The sequence below is a fragment of the Silene latifolia genome, chromosome Y, assembly GCF_048544455.1.
Source record: "Silene latifolia isolate original U9 population chromosome Y, ASM4854445v1, whole genome shotgun sequence".
Taxonomy (NCBI): domain Eukaryota; kingdom Viridiplantae; phylum Streptophyta; class Magnoliopsida; order Caryophyllales; family Caryophyllaceae; genus Silene; species Silene latifolia.
In genome coordinates, this window is record NC_133538.1 from 350,266,304 (window position 1) to 350,278,624 (window position 12,321).

Below are 12,321 nucleotides of genomic sequence, written 5' to 3' on the forward strand. Positions count from 1 at the left end.
AGACATTTTTCTCTACCAAACCCGATAGAGCACTTCTCTCTATCTCTCAATTATGTTGCACTTCTCACTATTTGTTGTTTGCTCAAACAATTTACTCACCTTCTCTCTCAATTTTTTTTTAATGCAGAAAATAAATCGATATAAGGACTGCGTGACTCACTTGTAACTCAAACAAAAAACTGTGATTTTTTTTTTATTTTTTTGCTCTCTCCAAATTTTTTTTTTTTTTTTGATCGCCCCATTTTGGGAATCGAACCTGGCTACTTGAGCGGAGGTGACTTATGTTGTCAACACTGCCTCAAGAGCTCTGATACCACATGGTAGACTAAAATATGAGAGGATAGTGAAATCATATGGAGACGTTTTGCTCATTGTACTCAGGCAAGCTTCAATGCTCATTGTACTCTGCAGAAGAACAACAACAAGAAGAAAGCTTCATCAAATCATTCCTAAAAATTTCTATCTTCTCCATTCAACTCTTTCTAATCCAATCTCAAAAAATCTCAACTTAAACCCTAAACCCTTAACTAAACCCCAACTCAAAACCCTAATTAGCTCTCAATTCCACAATTCCAAGTTCTCCAATCTCCTCCAAAATGTCGTCGCTTCACCTTCTGTCCCCCTCACTGCCGCCCAAAATATCACTTCCCCAACTCGCTCCCATGAACTCACCCTCGACTCCATCTCCACTCGCTTTGATCTTCTTCAACTCGATCACCAACTAACCCATAATGAATTCGATCCCAAATTATGCTGCGTTACCCTTGACCCGCTTCATAACGGGGTAATTAAAAATGGGTATCCGCTTGTTTTGCCTAATTTGAAGCTTCAGGTTGTAATTCAGGCTCTTAGATTGGTTCTTGATGTTATATATGATGGTGGTTTTACCACATTTTGTTATGGCGGCCGAGAAGGATTAGGCCGACATACCGCTGTGAGGTACTTGAAGAACTCTGTAGAATCCCCTGCTTGGTGGTTTAGTATTGTATTCAGTGATGAAAATGTTTTTGATTGTAGGCATGTAAAGAGGTTATGGTCCACGATTCGAGCTCGAATTGATGATGAGTTGTTTGTTCGGTTGATTGAGACGTTGTTTGAGGGTAATGTGGTGAGGATTGAATTGGGTAGGGGTGAGTTGGGAAAAGGGTTGCCTCAAGAATATGGGTTGTGTGGGGTTTTGATTAACATTTACTTGAATAGTTTTGATAAAAAGGTGCAAAAAATCCGGCTTCGTATGAATGAAGGAAATCCTGAGGTTGTGGACGGTGTTAGACGTTGTAATGTATAAGCCTGTGAAGGTGTATGCTGTTAGGTATTTAGATGAGATACTGATGATCATATCAAGCTCGAAAGTGTTTATTAGGGATTTATTAAATTAGGCTATTAAATATCTAGAAGAGGAGTTGGATTTGAATATGGATAGGTTAAGCAGCTGTATTCATAGTGCAACTTCAGAAAAGAGTAGTTTTTTAGGGATGGAACTTCAGGTTGTTCCACTTTCGTTACTGAGGCCTCCTATCTCGGAAAAGGCCAATAGGGCGAGGCAGAAGTTTCATAGACAAAAGGAGGTTAAGGCATTAGAGCTAAAGAATATGAGGGAGAGGAATAGGAAGCAGTTGGGGATGAAAATATTTAGCCATGTTTTTAAAAAATTAAAGAAAAGTGGTGGGTTTCAGTTCGAGTATCAAATTGAGGATGAGGTGAATGAGATTTTTCGAACTTGGGCAGACGAAGTAATGCAAGAGTTCTTAGGGTCACTAGAAGAACGAACAATTTGGCATCGTCTTCTTACAGCTGGTGATTTTATGTCGCTAAAAAGAATAAGGGATCAACTGTCAAAAGAGCTTGTTAATACATATGATAAGTTTCAAGTAGAAGTTGACACACATTTGAGCCCTATGAAGTAAGAAAGGAATTGGAGGAAGAAGAAATGAAATTAGAAGAGGACGAGGAGAGGAAGTACAATGAGAGGACAATATCAGATTTGACAAAACTATGAATGAAAGTAATAGCACCTATTGAGCTTGTTAGCAAGGCGGTCAGGCTTATAGGCTTTACTAATGACATGGGTCGTCCTAGGCCCATCAACCTACTAACCGCTTTAGAAGATGTTGATATAGTTAAGTGGTACGGAGGAGTAGGAATAAGATGGCTAGAGTACTTTGCTTGTTGTCGGAATTTTGAGATGGTGAAAACAGTGGTTACCTACCATTTGAGGTTCTCCTGTGTGTTGACCATGGCTGAGAAACATGACGCCACGAAAATAAATCGATACAAGGACTGCGTGGCTCACTTGTAACTCAAACAAAAAACTGTGATTTTTTTTTTTTTTGCTCTCACCAAATTTTTTTTTTTTTTTATCGCCCTATTTTGGGAATCGAACCTGGCTACCTGAGCGGAGGTGATTTATGTTGTCAACACCGCCTCAAGAACTCTGATACCACATGATAGACTAAAAATTAGAGAGAAGAGTGAAACATAGGGAGAAAGTTCTTTTAAACTGACTCAATTAATAATGAAATAACATAGACCTATTTATACAACGTAATAACACAGAAGACTAGAAATATGGGTGCATTATCCCACGACTAAACAATCATCCCATACTCTAATTAACCACCCACTAACTTAGCTCAACAATAAAAACAAGGAGTCTTAATTTTCACTACCTATCCCTAATTATTAGGAACTAACATCTAAAGTTTAGGAAACTAACAAACTAAAAATTTTGGATCATAATAATCCAACACACCCCCTTGATCCAAAATTTGTCGGATCGATATTTGCCTTCTTATCATGCGGAGTCATCGCCTTCTTGTGATTCAATGGTTACCACGTTTTGGTACCGAAACACATACTAGATCATCGGGATTTTGCCTACCCGTCTTCAAACAAGTATCACATACTTGAAAGTTGAACCAAATTTTTAGATTACTTTTCTAATCTCAAATGTCCACAAATTAATGTGTTTGTGTGCCCTGCCAAATAACGGATTTATTAGCTTGCCTTGGACTACACTGACTTCGCATCATTTTGGCATCTTTAGAAACTGATCGTGAGTCTTGTACTCTTGTTGCAACTTAGCTTTGGATTGCTTCAATAGTGCACCTGGTCCCATATCGTTAAACACTTCCTTTATTCTTGAAATCACTTTCGTGAGTGCCTTCTCATTGACACCTTTTATCTTCATTTCATCGATGAGCAAATTACCTTGAAACGGTATGCAATCCTTTTCGCACCCGCACATGTTGGGCTCCACACCCAACTTCAAATATAGTCTCCTATCAAGACTTAAATTGAGTCTCCTTTTCTTGGACTCCATAAACATAAAATGTTCGATCAAATTTTCTTTCTCCATCTAACTTTGTGAAGCCCTTGTCTTCATTTTGTGACCTTTTTTTTGTAACCTGCCTTGTTGATGCCCATTGTCACCAACGTCAATTGACGGAGTACTTCTCTCCATCTCAATTTGTGAAGCCCTTGTCTTCACTTTGTGACGCCCTTCTCATCACCCTTTTGTTGGTGCACATCATCACCAACTTTCATTTGGAGCACTTCTCTCCAAAATTCGATTTATCGATGGAGCCCTTCTCTCCACCACTTCTCATGGTGCACTTCTCACCATAATATGTGAAGTACTTCTCTTCACCCAAAACACGATAGAGCCATTTTTCTCTACCAAACCCGATAGAGCACTTCTCTCTATCTCTCAATTATGGTGCACTTCTCACCATTTGTTTTTTGTTCAAACAATTTACTGACCTTCTCTCTCAATTTTTTTTTAATGCGGAAAATAAATCGATACAAGGATTGCGTAACTCACTTGTAACTCAAACAAAAAACTGTGATTTTTTTTGTTTTTTTGCTCTCACCAAATTTATTTTTTTTCTTTGATCGCCCCATTTTGGAAATCGAACCTGGCTACTTGAGCGGAGGTGACTTATGTTGTCAACACCGCCTCAAGAACTCTGATACCACATGATAGACTAAAATATGAGAGTAGAGTGAAATCATATGGAGACGTTTTGCTCATTGTACTCAGGCAAGCTTCAATGCTAATTGTACTCTGCAGAAGAACAACAACAAGAAGAAAGCTTCATCAAATCATTCCTAAAACTTTCTATCTTCTCCATTCAACTCTTTCTAATACAATCTCACAAAATCTCACCTTAAACCCTAAACCCTTAACTAAACCCCAACTCAAAACCCTAATTAGCTCCCAATTCCACAATTCCAAATTCTCCAATCTCCTCCAAAACGTCGTCGCTTCACCTTCTGTCCTCGTCACCGCCGCCCAAAATATAACTTCCCCAACTCGCTCCCATGTACTCACCCTCGACTCCGTCTCCACTCGCTTTGATCTTATTCAACTCGCTCACCAACTAACCCATAATGAATTCGATCCCAAATTATGCTACGTTACCCTTGACCCGCTTCATAACGGGGTAATTAAAAATGGGTATCCGCTTATTTTGCCTAATTAGAAGCTTAAGGTTGTAATTGAGGCTCGTAGATTGGTTCTTGATATTATATATGATGGTGGTTTTACCACATTTTGTTATGGCGGCCGAGAAGGATTAGGCCGACATACCGCTGTGAGGTAATTGAAGAACTCTGTAGAATCCCATGCTTGGTGGTTTAGTATTATATTCAGTGATGAAAATGTTTTTGATTGTAGGTATGTAAAGAGGTTATGCTCCACGATTCGAGCTCGAATTGATGATGAGTTGTTTGTTGGGTTGATTGAGAGGTTGTTTGAGTGTAATGTGGTGAGGATTGAATTGGGTAGGGGTGAGTTGGGAAAAGGGTTGCCTCAAGAATGTGGGTTGTGTGGGGTTTTGATTAACATTTACTTGAACAGTTTTGATAAAAAGGTGCAAAAAATTCGGCTTCGTATGAATGAAAGAAATCTCGAGGTTGTGGATGGTGTTAGTGACGTTGTATTGTATAAGCATGTGAAGGTGTATGCTGTTAGGTATTTAGATGAGATACTGATGATCACATCAAGCTCGAAAGTGTTTATTAGGGATTTATTGAATTGGGCTATTAAATATCTAGAAGAGGAGTTGGATTTGAATGTGGATAGGTTAAGCAGTTGTATTCATAGTGCAACTTCAGAAAAGATTACTTTTTTAGGGATGGAACTTCAGGTTGTTCCACTTTCTTTACTGAGGCCTCCTATCTCGGAAAAGGCCAATAGGGCGAGGCAGAAGTTTCGTAGACAAAAGGAGGTTAAGGCATTAGAGCTAAAGAATATGAGGGAGAGAAATAGGAAGCAGTTGGGGATGAAAATATTTAGCCATGTTTTTAAGAAATTAAAGAAAAGTGGTGGGTTTTAGTTCGAGTATCAAATTGAGGATGAGGTGAATGAGATTTTTCGAACTTGGGCAGATGAAGTAATGCAAGAGTTCTTAGGGTCACTAGAAGAACGAACAATTTGGCATCGTCTTCTTACAGCTGGTGATTTTCTGTCGCTAAAAAGAATAAGGGATCAACTGCCAAAAGAGCTTGTTGATGCATATGATAAGTTTCAAGCAGAAGTTGACACACATTTGAGCCCTATGAAGTAAGGAAGGCCTTGGAGGAAGTTGAAAGGAAATTAGAAGAAGACGAGGAGATGAAGTACAATGAGAGGACAATATCAGATTTGACAAAACTATGTATGAAAGTAATAGCACCTATTGAGCTTGTTAGGAAGGCGGACTGGCTGATAGGCTTTACCAATGACATGGGTCGTCTTAGGCCCATCAGCCTACTAACCGCTTTAGAAGATGCTGATATAGTTAAGTGGTACGGAGGAGTAGGAATAAGATGGCTAGTGTGCTTTGCTTGTTGTCGGAATTTTGAGATGGTGAAAACAGTGGTTACCTACCATTTGAGGTTCTCCTGTGTTGACCTTGGCTGAGAAACATGACGCCACAAAAATAAATCGATACAAGGACTGCGTGACTCACTTAAAACTCAAACAAAAAACTGTGAATTTTTTTTTTGCTACCAATTTTTTTTTTTTATCGCCCCATTTTAGGAATCGAACCTGGCTACTTGAGCGGAGGTGACTTATGTTGTCAACACCGCCTCAAGAGCTCTGATACCACATGATAGACTAAAAATTAGAGAGAAGAGTGAAACATAGGAGGAAAGTTCTCGTAAACTGACTCAATTAATAATGAAATAACATAGACCTATTTATACAACGTAATAAAACAGAAGACTAGAAATATGCACAAATATGATCCTACATCCTGTTGTACAATAGCATTGTACAATCGGGCCATATATATATATATATATATATATATATATATATATATATATATATATATATATATATATATATATATATATATATATATATATATATATATATATATATATATATATATATATATATATATATATATATATATATATATATCTAAGCCCAATAAAAATAAAAATAAATTCTACGCATCTTCTTTTTCCCTAATTCTGATTTCTCTTTAGTCGACAAACCCTCTTCTTTCTCTTCTCTAAAATTCTCTTAAACGACAGTCGACAAATATCTCTTCTCCATAATTTTGATTCTAAAATGGTGAAAGGGAAGCAATTTACATCATCATCAAGGAGGAAAAACGCATCTAACAATATTTCGTGAACGAGAAGCAATTTATATCATCATCAGGAAGGAAAAATGCATCTAACAATACTTTGAGGTAAATTTCTACACCAATCATACGAATTATTATTAAAAGAATACGAACTAAAAAATACGAGCACCTAAGAATACGAGCTATTAAGATAAGAATACGAGTTAATGTAAAAAGAATACGAGCTTAAGAGGATCACGAACTTAAAAAAATGAGCACATAAGAATGCGAGCTATTAAGATAAGATCACGAGCTAAAGTAAAAAAGAACACGAGTTTAAAAGTGTCACGAGCTTAAAAATACGAGCACATAAAAATACGAGCTATTAAGATAAGAATACGAGCTAATGTAAAAAGAATACGAGCTTAAAATGATAATGAGCTTTAAAATACGAGCAAATAAGAATACGAGATATTCAGATAAGAATACGAGCTAATGTAAAAATAATACGAGCTTCAACTATTTTCATGCATTAGAAATTTTGGATAAAAAAAAATTCCTTCAAGATGATGCTCAGCTCCATAGTCAATTAATTATAATAATTTAAGGGAGAATATGATTCATTAACTAGATGATTGAGGAAGATGAAGAGAAGTTAGAAAAATATGGAAACATAATGAGGATTAGATTGAAAATTGAATTACGTTACCTTTTTTTTGCAAAAATATTTGAAAAAAGACTAAAATAACATTGGATGTATAATGCTCATTGTACATCCAGTTGTATAGTCTTTGAACTGAGAAATATGGGTGCATTATCCCATGACTAAACAATCATCCCATACTCTAATTAACCACCCACTAACTTAGCTCAACAATAAAAACTAGGAGTCTTAATTTTCACTACCTATCCCTAATTATTAGGAACTAACATCTAAAGTTTAGGAAACTAATAAACTAACAATTTTGGATCATAATAATCCAACAAATCTTACTTTTGAGTCGTCATCTACATTTCCTTCTCATAATTTCCCAAAAACTCTATCCCAAAGATTTCTGCTTGTTAGTTCTGTTCATCATGTTGTCATGGTAATCTTATGCTTTAACGTTGTAATTCGATGCTCATCTCTCTACATTATTCACTAGCTATCTACCTTTTAAAGAAAATATATCAAATGGGTTTGAAGTTCAATCTTTACCAAAATTTTCAAAACATTGGATCTATGATCACTAATACAAGGATTTTGATTTTGATAACTGAAAAGACTGCTCATTCAGTGCATATCATTTGGGAGAAGACTTCTTTGGCCCGATACTCTCTCAAGTATTTACCCACGAGTCATTAAAAATGCATAATCGGTGTTTTGTTTTGTTATGTGTTCAACACTTCCAACTATATATTCATCTATGATAGGCATTTCTTTGATGTTGTACTAGTTTTAAACCCGTGCAAATTGCACGGGATGCTATTTCAAATTTGTTAATATAATACTCCCTCCCATCCAAACCAAAGGTTACATTTGACTTTATTACGCTTGTCGAGACGCCTTTTACAACGTGAATATCTTTAGTTACACATTATTAAAAATTATAAAAGCTTGATATTCGTATAGCATTCATGACGATGAATCAAACAAGATCTCGCATGACTATATTTTCTCTTATACATTACTAATAATACCAAAGATTCTCTACAATCATAAATAGTGTCAAAAAGTCAAATGTAACCATTGGTTTGGATGGGAGGGAGTATAATGTAAATATTGAAGATAAATTATATTTCTAATTATCGTAAATGATGTATTAAAGTCAATAAAGTAAGTAGTTATTTTAGTACAATATGTCTTCTTGTTAGCTAAATTGATTTATAATTTGTCTTGTTAGTCGGTCGCCTTTAAAACCCGACATATATATGAATAACATAAAATTAGTAACGTTGCATGGGTTTGAATAGTTTATCAGACCGTTCAGATGTATAACTTGTTTTTCATTTAGCTAGTCAAAGTCATGCACTTTTGTAGAACCCGTGCACGCGACAAAATGAAAATTTAAACCCCTGCACATTTAAAATAAATACTTAGACCCGTGCATTGTTAAACCTATTTTTTCATTTAGTTAATGTATTTCAAGCGAGATCATATTCATTTTGAAAAACATCGAACGATATTAAAATTTGGCCTAAAATATAGTCTTTTTGGCCTATTTCAGCACGTATTTCTATGCTTTTCTATACTATTTTTATAGTATTTTGCCCCGATTTGGCTACTTTGGTGTATTTTGTCCTTTTTGTAGGAATGATCGCGAAAGTGGTGGAACCATACTCCTTTTCGTCCTTTTTGCATGCATTTAGAGGAGACGGGGTTTGCTCAGTGAGATATCGCACTTGGAAGTGTCGTGGCACGCATTACGAGGCACTTGGGTGAAGACGGGAGCTGAAATGAAGACACAACCACTCGATCGAGCAGTTTCCCGGTCGATCGAGTGGTTCCCACCCCACGATGCTCGATCGAGCGCCCCTCATTCGATCGAGCGGTGCACAAGACCAAGTCCTCGATCGAGTAACTGATGGTCGATCGAGGAACTTCTGCTGAGATGTTGGTCGATCGAGTGGTTTAACCCACTCGATCGAGAGGTTTTCGACATTATGGGCTTTAATCAGTCCGTGTTTTATTTATTTCGCATAAACACTTTGTTGCTTTGGCTATTTAACCTATGATTTACTAGGTTATTAGAGGACTCTTTTATTATCTTTTACACTAGAAAACTATCAAACCCTTAGTACGTAGCTTTTGCCTTGACTGTTGTTTTCATTTCGGATTATTGGTTGCTCGGATTCAGTGTTCTTTACGCCGGATTCGCTCAGATTGTAATCTTTCCTTTCTCTTTATTAATAATAATCACTTGTTGCTTTTATTTCTTGTTTATGTTATCATTCTCCTTTGCCCTAATTTCCGTTATTGCATTTTATTATTATTTCATTATGTCTTCTACTGGAAATTTATTTGCTGTTAGTTTAATTACGAACATGAGTAGCTAAACCCCCTTCATGTTGGGATTAGGGAATCTGCGGTAGAAAAATGACGACGTAGTGAATGAATTGGACGAATTGATTAAGAGACCCTGTCACTATAGCAATTTAACTGTAATTCCCGACCTAGTTGAGTGCACGCTTCTATGTCACCCATTACACTGGCTACAATTAATCCTGGATCGAAAGATTGGACTAAATAGGCCTGCTATAAACAGTAGACTACCCTAATGAGGACGAAAGTTAAGTTAGTGGTATTTTAGGATAGGAAGTGGACCGAAAGGACCTTCTAACATCCGTCTCACACTAGTTCGCCCGAGTCATTTCTTTCTTTGAGTTGTTGGACTACCGTAGTGAACCGAAATCCCGACATGTCCCTCTCTTCTTGATAGTTAAATCGTAGTTTACTGCTTTTATTACTCGTAGTTTAGAATCAAGTTTAATCAAACCCTCCAATTGTTACCATAGGATTAGAATAGACAGCTATAATTACATTTCCTCCCTGTGGATTCGATACTTTCATTTGCCTCTGCTACATTTTAGTTGAGACCGTTAGGTTTTATCTTTGATAGGGTTGCGATAGCCGTGTCAAATTTTGGCGCCGTTGCCGGGGAGGCAATTGTTCAATTTTATTAGTTGTTTCGTTTTAATCCTTTTTCGGTCTAAGGGACACCCGTTCCTTGGACTATTCTCATTTTTCTTTGTAGTTTCTTCTTATGCGCAGTCGCAAGGTGGTCCACTACTACCATTCGATCTTGAGATTGAAAGATCTCTGCACGTAAAGAGGAGATTGTTTCAAGATCAACAGTTAGAGGAAGAGTCAAGTTCTCGTTCCAATTACTACGAGAACGAACTGTTCGAGGACAACCCACCGTCTTCTCCAGTTTCTACCTCATCAGTTGAAACCGTCACTTTTCCAGACGTTCCTGAGATGGCCAAAGAAGCGACCATTGCTAGTCACTCTGAACCTACAGCAGCGAATCTCTACAAGGGATTCACGTTACCAGGGGAGGCAAGAAAATTTGAGCCAAAGCCGTCCGTTATAAATTTGGTCGAGAGGAATCTATTTGGGGAGCGCAAATGAAGATGCGAGCCAAGCACATGGAAATATTCATTGATTATTGCAGTTCCATGTCTCCACCAATCGGCGTGACTCGACCAAGTGAAAGAAACCATGTTCATTTTCTCACTCCGCGATGCTGCAAGGGAGTGGTATAGGGATTTGGACCGGGAAGCTGAGGGGATAACTGACTTGAATTCGCTAGCTTTGGCGTTTTACAAGAAGTATTTCTCCACTTCAAAGACTATTGCCATTAGAGCTCAGATAACGAGCTTTAAACAAGGGCCTGACGAGACCTTCCACGAGGCATGGGTTCTATTCAAGAAGCTAGTGCGCACCATACCGCACCATGGGATCGAAAAATGGAGCTTGTGCAACCATTTTTATAATGGTTTATATGATGATCACAGGGCCGTTTTAGATGTCACGCCAATGGCCGTTTTCTTTGAAAACTTGGGAGCTACCAAGGGGTGGAAGATCATTGATGATCTGGCCACCCATAAAGCTGAATATGGGAACTCGAGAGGAAACCAAAGAAGAGCTGCCGAATCTACTTCTGTCGCGGCACTTGAAGCCCTCACTGCAAGGTTTGACAAGTATGAGCTAGGAGGGGTTTCTAAGGGGGGCATGTACCAGGTTAATCTTTGTGTGAGACGGTCCTTTCGTCGTAGGAGATGCGGAGGAGAGGGACATGTCTCGGATCATTGTCCAGTCCTTTTGAGCAATGCGCCGCCTTTCAACATTACGGGGCGGAACAACGATTCTACGAGCCGAATATCCATCCCAATTTGAGGTGGAGCAATCAGAACGTGCTCAACCCCACGGCTCCTCCAACGCAGCAACCATACATTCCTCCACACCAGAAGCAACAAGGCTATCAGAAGCCTCCATCCTTCAACCCTCCTAACCAAGGTGCATCATCCTCTAGTGGGGTGAGCGAAATGAGCGAGTTAAAGTCCATGATGCAAGCCATATCAAGCAATTGCGGTGAATGATCAACAAACTCAACAAAGAAATCGCGTCACATAAGGCACTTGAGACTCAAGTTGCCCAACTTGCTGCAAATCAATCCTCGAGGAAGCCGGGTCAATTACCGACTCAAAATGAGAAGAACCCACATGAGACGGTAAACCTGATCGAATTGAGAAGCGGTCTTTCTTATGAGGGACCAGAAGTGAAGAAATCAGACCCGAAGATAGTCAGAATCGATGATGAACAGTGTTTGTCAAGAAAAAGGGCTCACGACAAAGCAGTTACTCGATCGACTAAAGGCTGGTGTTTGATCGAGTGAAAATGGTGAGGAAAACCCTCGATCGAGTGGTTGCTCTGCTCGATCAAGTGAACAGGAAACTGAGGATGGTCGATCGAGTGGTAATGTTACTCGATCGACTGATTTTGATGAGGAGAGTGCTCGATCGAGTGAGCATATTGTTCGATCGAGTGATATTGACGACGGGAAGCTTATTCGAGAGCCTGCTAGTGCTCGTTTAAGCAAGAAATCACCGGAAAGACCTCGTTCGAGAGGTAAGAGGCGTCCAAAGGATACCGAGCTTGCACCAGAAGACACTTTGGAAGCGAGAAACAAGGGACTCGAGATACCTATCACGGTTCCCTTCCCGAGGTGGCTGCAGAATACCAAAGTTAATCAACAGTTTGGCAAATTTGTTG

General features: G+C 38.4%; 2 pseudogenes; both read left to right on the forward strand.

The window, feature by feature from the left end:
* The first annotated feature begins 391 nt into the window (after positions 1-391).
* Positions 392-2,299, forward strand: LOC141631615 (nuclear intron maturase 3, mitochondrial-like; annotated as a pseudogene).
* Positions 2,300-4,052: 1,753 nt separating this feature from the next.
* Positions 4,053-6,046, forward strand: LOC141631616 (nuclear intron maturase 3, mitochondrial-like; annotated as a pseudogene).
* The last annotated feature ends 6,275 nt before the right edge of the window (positions 6,047-12,321 follow it).